We start from the raw sequence: 14678 nt of genomic DNA, 5'->3' as shown, positions 1-14678 counted from the left end.
AGTAAATATTCCCAAGATAAACACAAACATATCGTCTGCTTTACTCTAGCAAATCATAATCCAAACAATAATAATCAAACTTATTAATGCAAAAATGGCGCTTACAATTAACGTTACCCATTTCCGCTGCAGCCGCAGCAGGATCAGCTGTTCGAGCCGCCGCCGGATCAGCTGTGCGCGCAGCTGCCTGCTCGTCAATTTTACCGTCCATTATGTCCCCGTTTTGTTTATATTGTTCCATAACGCACGTCCAGCACGAACATTACAATCGATCACAAAGTTCAGTCTTATTTCGCAACGATCAGTTTATTTTTGGCGACCAATGCATTGGGATTACGCTCGCAAAGTTGTGTGCACACATTTAAACATGGCCATAAACCTGGTAGAGCTACACATACCTCGTAGAGCCGGACCGGTCTGATAACGATACCTTTTGGAACACGCTGTCTGATGATCGGTGTCCTCCTCGTAACGAACAATACACCCGGTGTCCTCCTCCTAACGAACAATACACCCGGCGTCCTCCTTGTAACGAACAATACACCCGGCGTCCTCCTCGTAACGAACAATGCACCCGGCGTCCTCCTTGTAACGAACAATGCACCCGGCGTCCTCCTCGTAACGAACAATGCACCCGGCGTCCTCCTTGTAACGAACAATACACCCGGTGTCCTCCTAACGAACAATACACCCGGCGTCCTCCTCGTAACGAACAATGCACCCGGCGTCCTCCTTGTAACGAACAATACACCCGGCGTCCTCCTCCTAACAAACAATGCACCCGGCGTCCTCCTTGTAACGAACAATGCACCCGGCGTCCTCCTCGTAACGAACAATACACCCGGCGTCCTCCTCCTAACGAACAATGCACCCGGCGTCCTCCTCGTAACGAACAATGCACCCGGCGTCCTCCTCGTAACGAACAATACACCCGGCGTCCTCCTTGTAACGAACAATACACCCGGCGTCCTCCTCGTAACGAACAATGCACCCGGCGTCCTCCTTGTAACGAACAATACACCCGGCGTCCTCCTTGTAACGAACAATACACCCGGCGTCCTCCTTGTAACGAACAATGCACCCGGCGTCCTCCTTGTAACGAACAATGCACCCGGCGTCCTCCTCCTAACGAACAATGCACCCGGCGTCCTCCTTGTAACGAACAATACACCCGGCGTCCTCCTTGTAACGAACAATACACCCGGCGTCCTCCTCGTAACGAACAATGCACCCGGCGTCCTCCTTGTAACGAACAATACACCCGGCGTCCTCCTTGTAACGAACAATGCACCCGGCGTCCTCCTTGTAACGAACAATGCACCCGGCGTCCTCCTTGTAACGAACAATGCACCCGGCGTCCTCCTCCTAACGAACAATGCACCCGGCGTCCTCCTTGTAACGAACAATGCACCCGGCGTCCTCCTCCTAACGAACAATACACCCGGCGTCCTCCTTGTAACGAACAATACACCCGACGTCCTCCTCCTAACGAACAATGCACCCGACGTCCTCCTTGTAACGAACAATACACCCGGCGTCCTCCTTGTAACGAACAATACACCCGGCGTCCTCCTAACGAACAATACACCCGGCGTCCTCCTCCTAACGAACAATGCACCCGGCGTCCTCCTCCTAACGAACAATACACCCGGCGTCCTCCTCCTAACGAACAATACACCCGGCGTCCTCCTTGTAACGAACAATACACCCGGCGTCCTCCTCGTAACGAACAATACACCCGGCGTCCTCCTTGTAACGAACAATACACCCGGCGTCCTCCTCCTAACGAACAATACACCCGACGTCCTCCTCGTAACGAACAATACACCCGGCGTCCTCCTTGTAACGAACAATACACCCGGCGTCCTCCTTGTAACGAACAATACACCCGGTGTCCTCCTTGTAACGAACAATACACCCGGCGTCCTCCTTGTAACGAACAATACACCCGGCGTCCTCCTTGTAACGAACAATACACCCGGCGTCCTCCTCGTAACGAACAATACACCCGGCGTCCTCCTTGTAACGAACAATACACCCGGCGTCCTCCTTGTAACGAACAATACACCCGGTGTCCTCCTTGTAACGAACAATACACCCGGCGTCCTCCTCCTAACGAACAATACACCCGGCGTCCTCCTCCTAACGAACAATACACCCGGCGTCCTCCTTGTAACGAACAATACACCCGGTGTCCTCCTTGTAACGAACAATGCACCCGGCGTCCTCCTCGTAACGAACAATACACCAGGCGTCCTCCTCCTAACGAACAATACACCCGGCGTCCTCCTCCTAACGAACAATACACCCGACGTCCTCCTCGTAACGAACAATACACCCGACGTCCTCCTCGTAACGAACAATACACCCGGCGTCCTCCTCCTAACGAACAATACACCCGGCGTCCTCCTCCTAACGAACAATACACCCGGCGTCCTCCTCCTAACGAACAATACACCCGGCGTCCTCCTCGTAACGAACAATACACCCGGCGTCCTCCTCGTAACGAACAATACACCCGACGTCCTCCTTGTAACGAACAATACACCCGGCGTCCTCCTAACGAACAATACACCCGACGTCCTCCTCGTAACGAACAATACACCCGACGTCCTCCTCGTAACGAACAATACACCCGACGTCCTCCTCGTAACGAACAATACACCCGGCGTCCTCCTCCTAACGAACAATACACCCGGCGTCCTCCTCCTAACGAACAATACACCCGACGTCCTCCTAACGAACAATACACCCGGCGTCCTCCTCCTAACGAACAATACACCCGGCGTCCTCCTCGTAACGAACAATACACCCGGCGTCCTCCTCCTAACGAACAATACACCCGGCGTCCTCCTCGTAACGAACAATACACCCGGCGTCCTCCTCGTAACGAACAATACACCCGACGTCCTCCTCGTAACGAACAATACACCCGACGTCCTCCTTGTAACGAACAATACACCCGGCGTCCTCCTCGTAACGAACAATACACCCGGCGTCCTCCTCCTAACGAACAATACACCCGGCGTCCTCCTTGTAACGAACAATACACCCGACGTCCTCCTCCTAACGAACAATACACCCGACGTCCTCCTTGTAACGAACAATACACCCGGCGTCCTCCTTGTAACGAACAATACACCCGACGTCCTCCTCCTAACGAACAATACACCCGGCGTCCTCCTCCTAACGAACAATACACCCGGCGTCCTCCTCGTAACGAACAATACACCCGACGTCCTCCTCGTAACGAACAATACACCCGGCGTCCTCCTCCTAACGAACAATACACCCGGCGTCCTCCTCCTAACGAACAATACACCCGGCGTCTTCCTCCTAACGAACAATACACCCGGCGTCCTCCTCCTAACGAACAATACACCCGACGTCCTCCTCGTAACGAACAATACACCCGGCGTCCTCCTCCTAACGAACAATACACCCGACGTCCTCCTTGTAACGAACAATACACCCGACGTCCTCCTCGTAACGAACAATACACCCGGCGTCCTCCTTGTAACGAACAATACACCCGGTGTCCTCCTCCTAACGAACAATACACCCGGTGTCCTCCTTGTAACGAACAATACACCCGGTGTCCTCCTCCTAACGAACAATACACCCGGTGTCCTCCTCCTAACGAACAATACACCCGGCGTCCTCCTCCTAACGAACAATACACCCGGCGTCCTCCTCCTAACGAACAATACACCCGGTGTCCTCCTCGTAACGAACAATACACCCGACGTCCTCCTCCTAACGAACAATACACCCGGTGTCCTCCTCCTAACGAACAATGCACCCGGCGTCCTCCTCCTAACGAACAATGCACCCGGCGTCCTCCTCCTAACGAACAATACACCCGACGTCCTCCTCGTAACGAACAATACACCCGGCGTCCTCCTTGTAACGAACAATACACCCGGCGTCCTCCTCGTAACGAACAATACACCCGACGTCCTCCTTGTAACGAACAATACACCCGGCGTCCTCCTCGTAACGAACAATACACCCGACGTCCTCCTCCTAACGAACAATACACCCGGTGTCCTCCTCCTAACAAACAATACACCCGGCGTCCTCCTCCTAACGAACAATACACCCGGCGTCCTCCTCGTAACGAACAATACACCCGGCGTCCTCCTCGTAACGAACAATACACCCGGCGTCCTCCTCGTAACGAACAATACACCCGGCGTCCTCCTCCTAACGAACAATACACCCGGCGTCCTCCTTGTAACGAACAATACACCCGGCGTCCTCCTTGTAACGAACAATACACCCGGCGTCCTCCTCGTAACGAACAATGCACCCGGCGTCCTCCTTGTAACGAACAATACACCCGGCGTCCTCCTCCTAACGAACAATGCACCCGACGTCCTCCTTGTAACGAACAATACATCCGACGTCCTCCTTGTAACGAACAATACACCCGGCGTCCTCCTCCTAACGAACAATACACCCGGCGTCCTCCTTGTAACGAACAATACACCCGGCGTCCTCCTTGTAACGAACAATACACCCGGCGTCCTCCTCGTAACGAACAATGCACCCGGCGTCCTCCTTGTAACGAACAATACACCCGGCGTCCTCCTCCTAACGAACAATGCACCCGACGTCCTCCTTGTAACGAACAATACACCCGGCGTCCTCCTTGTAACGAACAATACACCCGGCGTCCTCCTCGTAACGAACAATGCACCCGGCGTCCTCCTTGTAACGAACAATACACCCGGCGTCCTCCTCCTAACGAACAATACACCCGGCGTCCTCCTTGTAACGAACAATACACCCGGCGTCCTCCTTGTAACGAACAATACACCCGGCGTCCTCCTCGTAATGAACAATACACCCGACGTCCTCCTCGTAACGAACAATACACCCGGCGTCCTCCTCCTAACGAACAATACACCCGACGTCCTCCTAACGAACAATACACCCGGCGTCCTCCTCCTAACGAACAATACACCCGGCGTCCTCCTCGTAACGAACAATACACCCGGCGTCCTCCTCCTAACGAACAATACACCCGACGTCCTCCTCGTAACGAACAATACACCCGGCGTCCTCCTCGTAACGAACAATACACCCGGCGTCCTCCTCCTAACGAACAATACACCCGACGTCCTCCTAACGAACAATACACCCGGCGTCCTCCTCCTAACGAACAATACACCCGGCGTCCTCCTCGTAACGAACAATACACCCGGCGTCCTCCTCCTAACGAACAATACACCCGGCGTCCTCCTCCTAACGAACAATACACCCGACGTCCTCCTCGTAACGAACAATACACCCGGCGTCCTCCTCGTAACGAACAATACACCCGGCGTCCTCCTCCTAACGAACAATACACCCGGCGTCCTCCTCCTAACGAACAATACACCCGGCGTCCTCCTCCTAACGAACAATACACCCGACGTCCTCCTTGTAACGAACAATACACCCGGCGTCCTCCTCCTAACGAACAATACACCCGACGTCCTCCTTGTAACGAACAATACACCCGACGTCCTCCTTGTAACGAACAATACACCCGGCGTCCTCCTCCTAACGAACAATACACCCGGCGTCCTCCTCCTAACGAACAATGCACCCGACGTCCTCGTAACGAACAATACACCCGGCGTCCTCCTCCTAACGAACAATACACCCGACGTCTTCGTAACGAACAATACACCCGACGTCCTCCTTGTAACGAACAATACACCCGGCGTCCTCCTCCTAACGAACAATACACCCGACGTCCTCCTCCTAACGAACAATACACCCGGCGTCCTCCTAACGAACAATACACCCGACGTCCTCCAGCGAGCCAAACAAGTCTTGGGGAATCCAACGTTGAATCTGCCTCTATGCAACGATGGCGTTCTTTCAGCTTCCAATTGTCCAATTTAAAGCAAAGTTTTTGACTTAATGTAGTGGCTTGATCTTGCTTTTCTAAAGTTTGAGCCACTGAGGGGCTGATAGCCTACCGTACTTAATTGACGCGTTGTTTCCGTGTTTCGTGGCAATAATTCAATCAACTCCATGCTGTCACACTCAAACGGGTTTATCTGAATCGTTCATTTACAATACATGTTCTGGTCGTCTACATACACTTATTCCATTATAACTTGAATGTAAAACAAAGCCAGGATAAATGTTCCATTCACGATACATTTTAACAGCGCTCAAAAACTGTGTGCCTCTCACGGTGGGCTGCTCACCTGTCCGTGATTAACTCTTCTTCTACTTGTAACCTTCCCAACACCAAAGTGAATGTGCCCCCTACTGTGAGCACAAGGAACTACCACAGAGCACACATACATACTGAACACATAAATGGCTCTAACACTATCCACCTGCAGGTATGAGTCACCCAGTCACAAGAATTCTGAGGAATTCTCTGCATGGTCTGCTGGCTACTATGCTGAATAAGCATAGTGCACTTTAAGAGACAAGTTTACAGCTCACACCTGAAAAGGGGAAATCACTCTCAATGTGTCTATAATTTTATTGAGGAAACAAATTGATTAAAATCAGAAATCAAGACATGTACATTTGTTTATATGTATACGACAACAATCCTATTTGCTTACCCATCTCGCCATATTACATTTACTCACAATAGCTTTTCCAAGCTTTGATTTTTCTTTTACAAAATGTTTATTTGTCTCACCTCATTTTATAAGAATGTTTAGACAACTGTGTCTCATACCTGTTTTATTGAATCTCTTTACTTTCTGAAAAACGTTTGTAACTTTGACTAGCTACAAAACATGTTTCAATTTTGCTCTGAATAAAAATGTAAATAAAAAATGTAAAAAATAAGAAATCAAGTTTGATGTGAAAATTACTGAGATTTGGTGCATGCATGGAGCTGCACTGTCAGCTGACACCAGAGATTGTGACTATTACTGTAAATGTCAATCTGATGGGGGAAGGGGGAGTGCAAAGGCAGAGTGGAAAGTTTTGAAGTTCTGAAGGGGGCGTGCGTCAGGTTGCGTGAGGCTCATAAGGTCATGAGTTTATACTTGGTTTGATGTTGCTCCTCTTCTATGCAGAATTTTTATTTAAAAATTTCGCTCTGATTGCAAAAATGGAAAAGGAAGATTTTTATATCCAAGCTTAAATATTTCTCAAAACTGGACTTTCAATCAAAACGTGAAGTGATAAATAATGGAAGACTTTTCAAACTAAAAGAAGATAATGAGGACTTTTACAACAAAGTCACGGATATTTCTGTCCAGAAGGATAGGTGAATGGACTTCGTTTACAAGTAAAGGTAAGATCATGAATACACCGCAGTATATGCCTTCTTTTATTATTATTGAATGAGTATGAATTGTAATGGAAAAAAAATTCTGAGGCGCCATAAATGTAATGAACTTCCTTGGCCAAATATGCACCTTCCCTCTATGTGTGTGTAAATAATGCTGATATGAGACATGAATCACAACCGGTATTCAATGTGCAAGCTGCCAATTGAATGGTGAGTTTAAACTACTCTATAAATGGGTTCATATATTTGTAAATCTGACTGTGGAAAAGTCAGTGCCTCACCGCACGTCACTGAGTAACAGCCTGTTTGTTTGCTGTCCCATCACATGCAGCCACCGCCTTTCTTCAGGTTATTCACCAATCTGTAGTCCCGTAAGCCTGCAGGAGTCCAGAGTCATAAAAGGACATGACCTGTTCGCGCCATTTCTCCAGGGGGAAGGGGTGTACGCAGAGTCCCGTGATAGGACAGGAGGAGGAGGAGTCGACGAAGGTGCGCAGTACATAACCCAAAGCAGAACTGCTAAAGAGAACACATCCTCTCATCACTCCATCCTCTCGCAGCATCATGACCGAGACGTTCACGACTCTCCCGAAACGGATCCTTGTCGGTAAGTTTTAGGAAGACGACCCGTGTGTTTCTTTTTTTTTTTTACACATCCCAACCAAACCCCATGAAGTAATGTGCTGATTTAAGAGAGAGAGCTGTGTGTTCGGGCTGTTGAATCCTTCCATGACGTTTTAAAGACTTAAGTGATGATTCTAACCAGCGGCAGGTTTTAGGACAACCTTTGGGTTTCCTTTTTTTTTTATTACACATTCCATCCAAAACCCCCATGAACACATTAGGTCTTAGGTAGATGGATACTTTATTAACCCCTGCAGGAAATTATAGATACAGCAGCTGCAACGACAGTCAGAAAAACATGACCTCAAAAATACTCAAATCATTTGAAAACCCGACTAAAATCTCCAAATGATTAAGATGGAGATAAGGTTGAGTTAGACTGCTGCTGCTCAAACAGAGAAAGAGAGCTGATGCGGACACGCTTTTCAAAAATCAAATAACGTTAGAAGGATCTCTGATATGAAACATCTTCTCTTTGTGTCAGGGGGCTTTCCACCTGCAGCATGTTGGAGCTCTTATACCTGCTGTTAACCGACTATAAGCTGTTTAGTTGTGTGTTCTGCATGACTGTATTTTTGGGTGCTTTCCTGCAGGAGGAACAGGACGAGGAATCAGAAATGGAGAAGTGATTAATAAGAGTTGGGTCTGAGGCAACATTTGCACAAAGTGAGTGCTTTATACACGCGTTCTGTGTGCCTCAGGGTGCGTAAGTGTGTAACCTGCTGTACTGAATCTCAGCGTGCTGGTGTGTGGATTTGGAGGACTGGACGCAGGAATTCGTCTTTATGTATTAATCGCTTCGTTCTGCTGCAGCAAAGCCTCCTGCTTTCTCAAACTGTAAATCTATTTAAAATATACTGTTAGATATTCAAGTGACTGCACAAGATACAGGAATGATTGCACCATGGTAAAATAAAATACATAAGCATTCAGGTACACACCTGTACACCATAGGCTACATGAGCGTATCTATAACTACTATATCTATACAGATGTGCATGAGGGAAGTTTAAGGGAAAGTGCAAAAACACTTTTAATTCAACACTAGTTAAACTGTGACACCTGTCGGTCCCCCGGAAACAGAGAAAACAGATTTATATTCTTGGAAGATGTGTGGGCGGCTCAAGAGGCGGAGGCATCCTTTCGCGAGGTGGCGTGACACGGTCCACTACATTAGAGGGAGTGTGTGTGTGTTTCAGTCGCTACTCACTGTCAAGGAGAGAACACGGAATTTATTCCTTCACCAGAACGACCACGATGAAGAGTTTCACGCCACTGCTCGGTGAGTTTGAGGACAGCTTTCTAAAACGTTTCAAAGAAGCCAGAGTTTGTGTGTAATCAACGTTAAGATTAAATATATACTCATTATAGTTTCATTGATTTACTGTTTGTATTTACAACGATTCACCACTGAGAGGAAGTCTGTGATTAAAGAGTGAGAAGATGTTGTTTCCCATGACTGTTACTTCTCTAAAGAATGCTTCGCCTATAGATTCTTTATTTATAAGCATGTACTATGTATGGAAGCTTTTGGCATGCGGATAGCCTAAGTCTTTCAAAAAGTAGTAAAGTTGTCGTAAATCGGTAAAATGTTTGAAGGTGAACCGTGTCAGGGATTCCCGTAAATGCGTCCTTGAGAAACAACACGGGAGGGTTTTTTCGGGACTTCCCTGGAGGAACAGGTCCATTCAGGACGAGTGCAGGAATGGAGGATGATTCTCGAGAGAACGGTTGCCTAGGGAACTGGGTCACGTAATGTAGACAGTACAGTACAGGCATGCTTTCTGCACGAGGTTCACACTGTTTCATCACACCCTGCGTGACGTAATATACAGTGTGTGTGTGTGTGTGTGTGTGTGTGTGTGTGTGTGTGTGTGTGTGTCTGTATGTGTGTATGTGTGTGTGTGTGTGTGTGTGTGTGTGTGTGTGTCTGTATGTGTGTGTGTGTGTGTGTGTGTGTGTGTCTGTATGTGTGTATGTGTGTGTGTGTGTGTGTGTGTGTGTGTGTGTGTGTGTGTGTCTGTATGTGTGTATGTGTGTGTGTGTGTGTGTGTGTGTGTGTCTGTATGTGTGTATGTATGTGTGTATGTGTGTATGTGTGTGTGTGTGTGTGTGTGTGTATGTGTGTGTGTGTTTTGATTCAGGGGATTGTTTTGCAGTTTGACACATTTGGTCTCTGTCTCATGTCTCCATTAGAGAGGTGTGTCTCTCTCTGTTGTTTCAAAGGACAGATGAGTCAATAAGGAAGAAAGCGGTTGTCAGATTTTTTTTTTTTGATGTGAAGTAAAATAACAAAACAACAGGAAGTGTGTGTTATTGTGTCAGAGGTCATGCCTCTGTCACGTTAGTCTCAGTTTGAGGGACACCTGAGGATTTCTGAAGCAGCAGAGTATCTGGGTGGAAATTCCAAACAGGAACTGCTGACAGCATCTTGTGCGCCGGTTTGGACTGCGTGTAAATAAAAGTTCATAAACCTTACAAAGAATGAACAGAAAAACAATGGTGATCATAAGTGCAGAACCCCCCCAGCAGCTACCTGGGACCACACACTTCCTTTGTACAGCCCCCAAAGCATTATGGGAACTGTAGTTTGGAGGCAAAACAAAGAATAGTAATTGCAGAGGTATGTGTGATGCAATCATGATGTAATGTGGTCATGTGACTCTCCGGGTTAGAGCAGCATGTGCGGAAAATGAAAGGGCTGTTGTGAAATACAGGAAACCAGTCCAACAGCTGGGATTTCCCATGTGGCCCGGCTGAGAGTTTGTGTGTAATCAACGTTAAGATTAAATATATACTCATTATAGTTTCATTGATTTACTGTATTTGTATTTACAGCGTGTTAAATCTGGGTCAGACGAGCAGTTACAGGTCAGGTTTCCTTCTTCACACGCCCGCCGAGATAATCGGTACACGTGTACTACAAAAACAAACACGCCTACCGCGAGTAAATCACTCAGCATGCTCCAGTGAGTTAAAGTGTAAAGAGAACTAATCCTCTCTGCTTTTATCAGCTCTTCAATAAGCTGTTTAAACAATCTCAGACACAGGCGCACAAAAAAGAGATAACGAGCTGAGGCGAGTAACACGTACCTCCTGGCAGATATTTAATCATCCAGTGTGTTTACATGGACTTGAGAATCCGGGTTGTGAGTCTCCTCCTGGTTTGGATCATATCTGGATATTCTACAATTCATGTATCAGACGCTTTTATCCAAAGTGAATATCAGAGAGGAAGAACAACACAAGGAAGGATCTAGAGAGGAGGAGACAACGACAGGAAGTGTAAACAAACAGACAGGAAGTGACCAGAGGTGCTGACAGGAAGTGACCAGAGGCAGCGGGTGCACAGGTAGTCAGCAGCTGTCAGAAACCGGGGTGAAAGTGTTTACATGCCACTCGATTTCTGAAATGAGGATATGATGTTTACATGAACAAACACAAAACAGAGATACTCAAGTCCATGTAAACACACTCATTACAAACAATTCAGGATTTATGTTTTGCTTTAAGATGTAAGCCCGGACTCGTCAGCGGAGTGTGGCTTCGAATAAGTGGAATGAGATATTCTTGACCTCTCAGGTGAGAGTCTGATATTCTCACACGGTTGTTTGTTTGCTCGGGCGGGGCAGTTGAATGAGAATTTTTCGTTTTCCCTTTCCACTCGTCCTTATCAGACAATGCGCTACTATGACTCAGCTTTTCCACTCGGGAAGGTTTTATCACCCTGCCTTCCCTGTAGTTTTGACTCCTCTGCTTTCAAACACTCTGTATCTGATCATTTCTCCTTCATCTCCTTTCCTCTCTCTGCAGATTAGATCGTTTCCTCCTTTGCTGCAGACTCCGTCTTTCTTGAAAACTGTCAGAACAAATCGCGACAATTCAAGTTGTGGAGATTCAGGACTTCAAAACTGTTCTTCTACTCTGTGTACTGTAACTCTGTACCTTTCCACTGTGATGGCCACGTCACACTATGATTCATGAGAAGGTTTTTAAAGACCCACCTAGACCTCCGGAGTCCAGTCCAGGGTTCATCTGTACCTAAAACTTAGCACCTAACCTGTAAACGATTAAATAATGTTTCTGCTGAATGAGATTGTTTTTCTTCTTCACTTCCAGTTTCTGTTCTGATGATGATGACGAGGATGATGATGATGATCCAGTGTTCTTCGGCTGCAGTATCAGAACAACAGCACCCAACATGCAGTGCCAGCAGACAAACGGATGACATCGTCTTATACCAGCTGTCCCCTACGCTCTGGTTACCTACGTGTAACACGTGGTGGGAGACCGAAGATGTAGGTAACCAAGAGAAATAGGTTTAAAACTGAGAAGCCATAAAGGTCCAATCAGTGAGATGTGTAGTCATTATGAAACATGCTATGTTGAAGTGTGAATCGTGAAAACTATGAATCTAAATCTGAATTCATAATGAAGCTGTCTGCCTGTGTTTATTTTTCAGGGGATCGCCCTCTTCAGTTTCTCCCAGCATGATCCCAAACGGGTACTGAATGTGACGATGGCATCCATCACACTAAAAAACTGCACGAGCTTCCTGCGTTTTAAGTGGCAGTGCACAGGGGTAAAGAACATCTTATTCTCAAGATTCGATGCAAACACCTGACGTTAATAACTTTCATTCAGATTAGAAATATTGAATAAAGGAATGTGAACATGTGAGGGGATTCCCCACATTTCTGTCTAACCAGTCGGTTGAGATTTGGATTCAGAGCGTGGGAGTGTTTTGTGGCAGACAGTCAAGTTTTCGTGCTAAACACTTTGTGTGATTGGTAAAATATAATAAAGGTATCAAACCCTCAAAGTCCCTCGATGAATTAAAAATGATCTACTTACACAGGAGCGAAAAGAAGAGCTTTTAGCTTTATTATCCTGAGGGCCAATGTTGCAGAGCAGCTTGCAATTAAATGTTGAGAAGAGTAGAGCCCGACCAGCTAGCCGATAATATCGGCCGATATTAGCATATCCAGTGACTATCAGTATCGGCTGATTTTATCCCAGATATGCACCAATATTAAATTTATTCACCAGTCAAATATCATTTAATTTGAGTATCTTCGGATTACACTAGCAGTTCTCTGGCATCACTCTCCAGAGCGTCGAGCGGTGATGTATGTACATGCTCACTTACTTTCCAGTTGAGTGACCATCTTGTCTTCATTATAAATCTTTTCCACAATTGTTTGATAGCTGCATTTTAGGGATCAACACAATAATGTGTGCTTCTATCTCTATAGATTGTACATATCTAAGAAAGTTATCGGTATCCAATTTTTTTCCCTGCCAAACATCGATAATGGTATCGGCCTCAAAAATCCCGTATCGGTCGGGCCCTGGAAAACAGTACAAATATCTATCAGCAAAGATTAGCCTACAAACCTAATTTAGATTTTATATTGTTCATGAAATCATTATCACTGTGTTTGTTGATCTTTGCTCTCAGTTGTTCTTGTTTTATTCCCATTTTATATTTCATCTCTCTGTGTGTTTGTTTCCCTCCTGCAGATCCGAGAGGAAGTGAACTGCTCATGTGAGTGTTGAAGTTGCAGAATATCCAAATACACAACACGATACAGTTTTTATGCTCCTAAAGCAGTGTTACCACATAAAGACGATAGTGTGCGCGAGAGAGAAAAGTCAATTTGTATGTTTTAGGGATGTCAGCTTTAACATGTTTATTGTGTTGCAATAAAGGTAATAAATTAATGCATTAAAGGAGCAGTATGTAACACTGATGCCTAGTGTTTAAAATGGGTACTGTAGTCTAAATTTAAAATATTGTAGAGAGCTGTCCCCCCCCCCCCCCCTCTCTAGAGTCACTCAGGTCACCATGTGGTGGACTCTGAAGCTTCAGTGTTTATCCAGCTCTGCATGGGTCTGTAAACCTTTCTGTGTTCTAACCTCTCTCCATTTTTCAAAAGCATCTCCAATATTGATCCTAGTTTGAGCACGTTTCTGCTCGTGGAGCTTATTAGAAACATGCAGAGGCTTTTTAGGTCGGGTACAATCACTTCTATCTGAACCACTTCTCTTGACCCGCTTCCATCGCTGCAACACCTGTTGACCTGATAACTGCTCTCATATCTGGCAAACAGAGGGGCGTCCAAAACGGCCGTGTGTGTGTGTGTGGGGGGGGGGGGGGTGTGTCTTAAAAGCGCCTACCTTCTCTGGTCCAAACAAATCCAGAATTAAAATACATTCAAAAAGATGAGTCAGACTTGCCATTGCCTTCCCATTGTTGTTGACAAAGCTGATACCAGAAGTCCCGCCCCTGCTGGATTTTGATTGGCCAGTGAGGGAGAAGTGGCTTTTACAAGCATGGTGGGAACCTCATTCAACTGAGACTGCAAAACATTGGTTTTGTATTTTAAAAAGGCACGCTCTCTGTGGACACAGACCCTTATGTTGTAAGACCAGTTCGCTCTTCTATACACTTTTAGAAATGTGTATTTTGATGTGTGTGCTTTAATGTTTCAGATGTGGTGTCATGACTTTTTAGTAACAGATTATTTCTTCCCCTCCCAACAGTTAACTGCAGCATTCCACTTCAACCACCGACTGGTGAGTCAACACCTGTTTCCTTAACACATTCAATGATGTTTGTGGTTTTAAGTCCACCACAGCTCAGCCTCAGGAGGCCTCGAGGGGAAAAACGCCTGTTAATACACTGCTTTCTAAGTCTGGGTTACAATTTGAGGGGGGGGGGTGGGAACGATTAAAATGACAACATATACTGCACAAAAAACATTTGATATGATGTTCAATCAGACAG

At 46.6% G+C, this 14678-nt stretch overlaps 1 long non-coding RNA gene across 1 annotated transcript; it reads left to right on the top strand.

Moving 5' to 3' along the window:
- The first annotated feature begins 12350 nt into the window (after positions 1-12350).
- On the top strand, positions 12351-14466 carry LOC132971893 (uncharacterized). The gene is made up of 3 exons (XR_009672825.1): positions 12351-12470; positions 13412-13436; positions 14435-14466. It is a non-coding gene; the product is annotated as an uncharacterized LOC132971893 (long non-coding RNA).
- The last annotated feature ends 212 nt before the right edge of the window (positions 14467-14678 follow it).

This window comes from Labrus mixtus, chromosome 3 (genome assembly GCF_963584025.1).
Source record: "Labrus mixtus chromosome 3, fLabMix1.1, whole genome shotgun sequence".
Lineage (NCBI taxonomy): Eukaryota > Metazoa > Chordata > Actinopteri > Labriformes > Labridae > Labrus > Labrus mixtus.
This window is presented reverse-complemented; position numbering and strand designations above follow the sequence as displayed.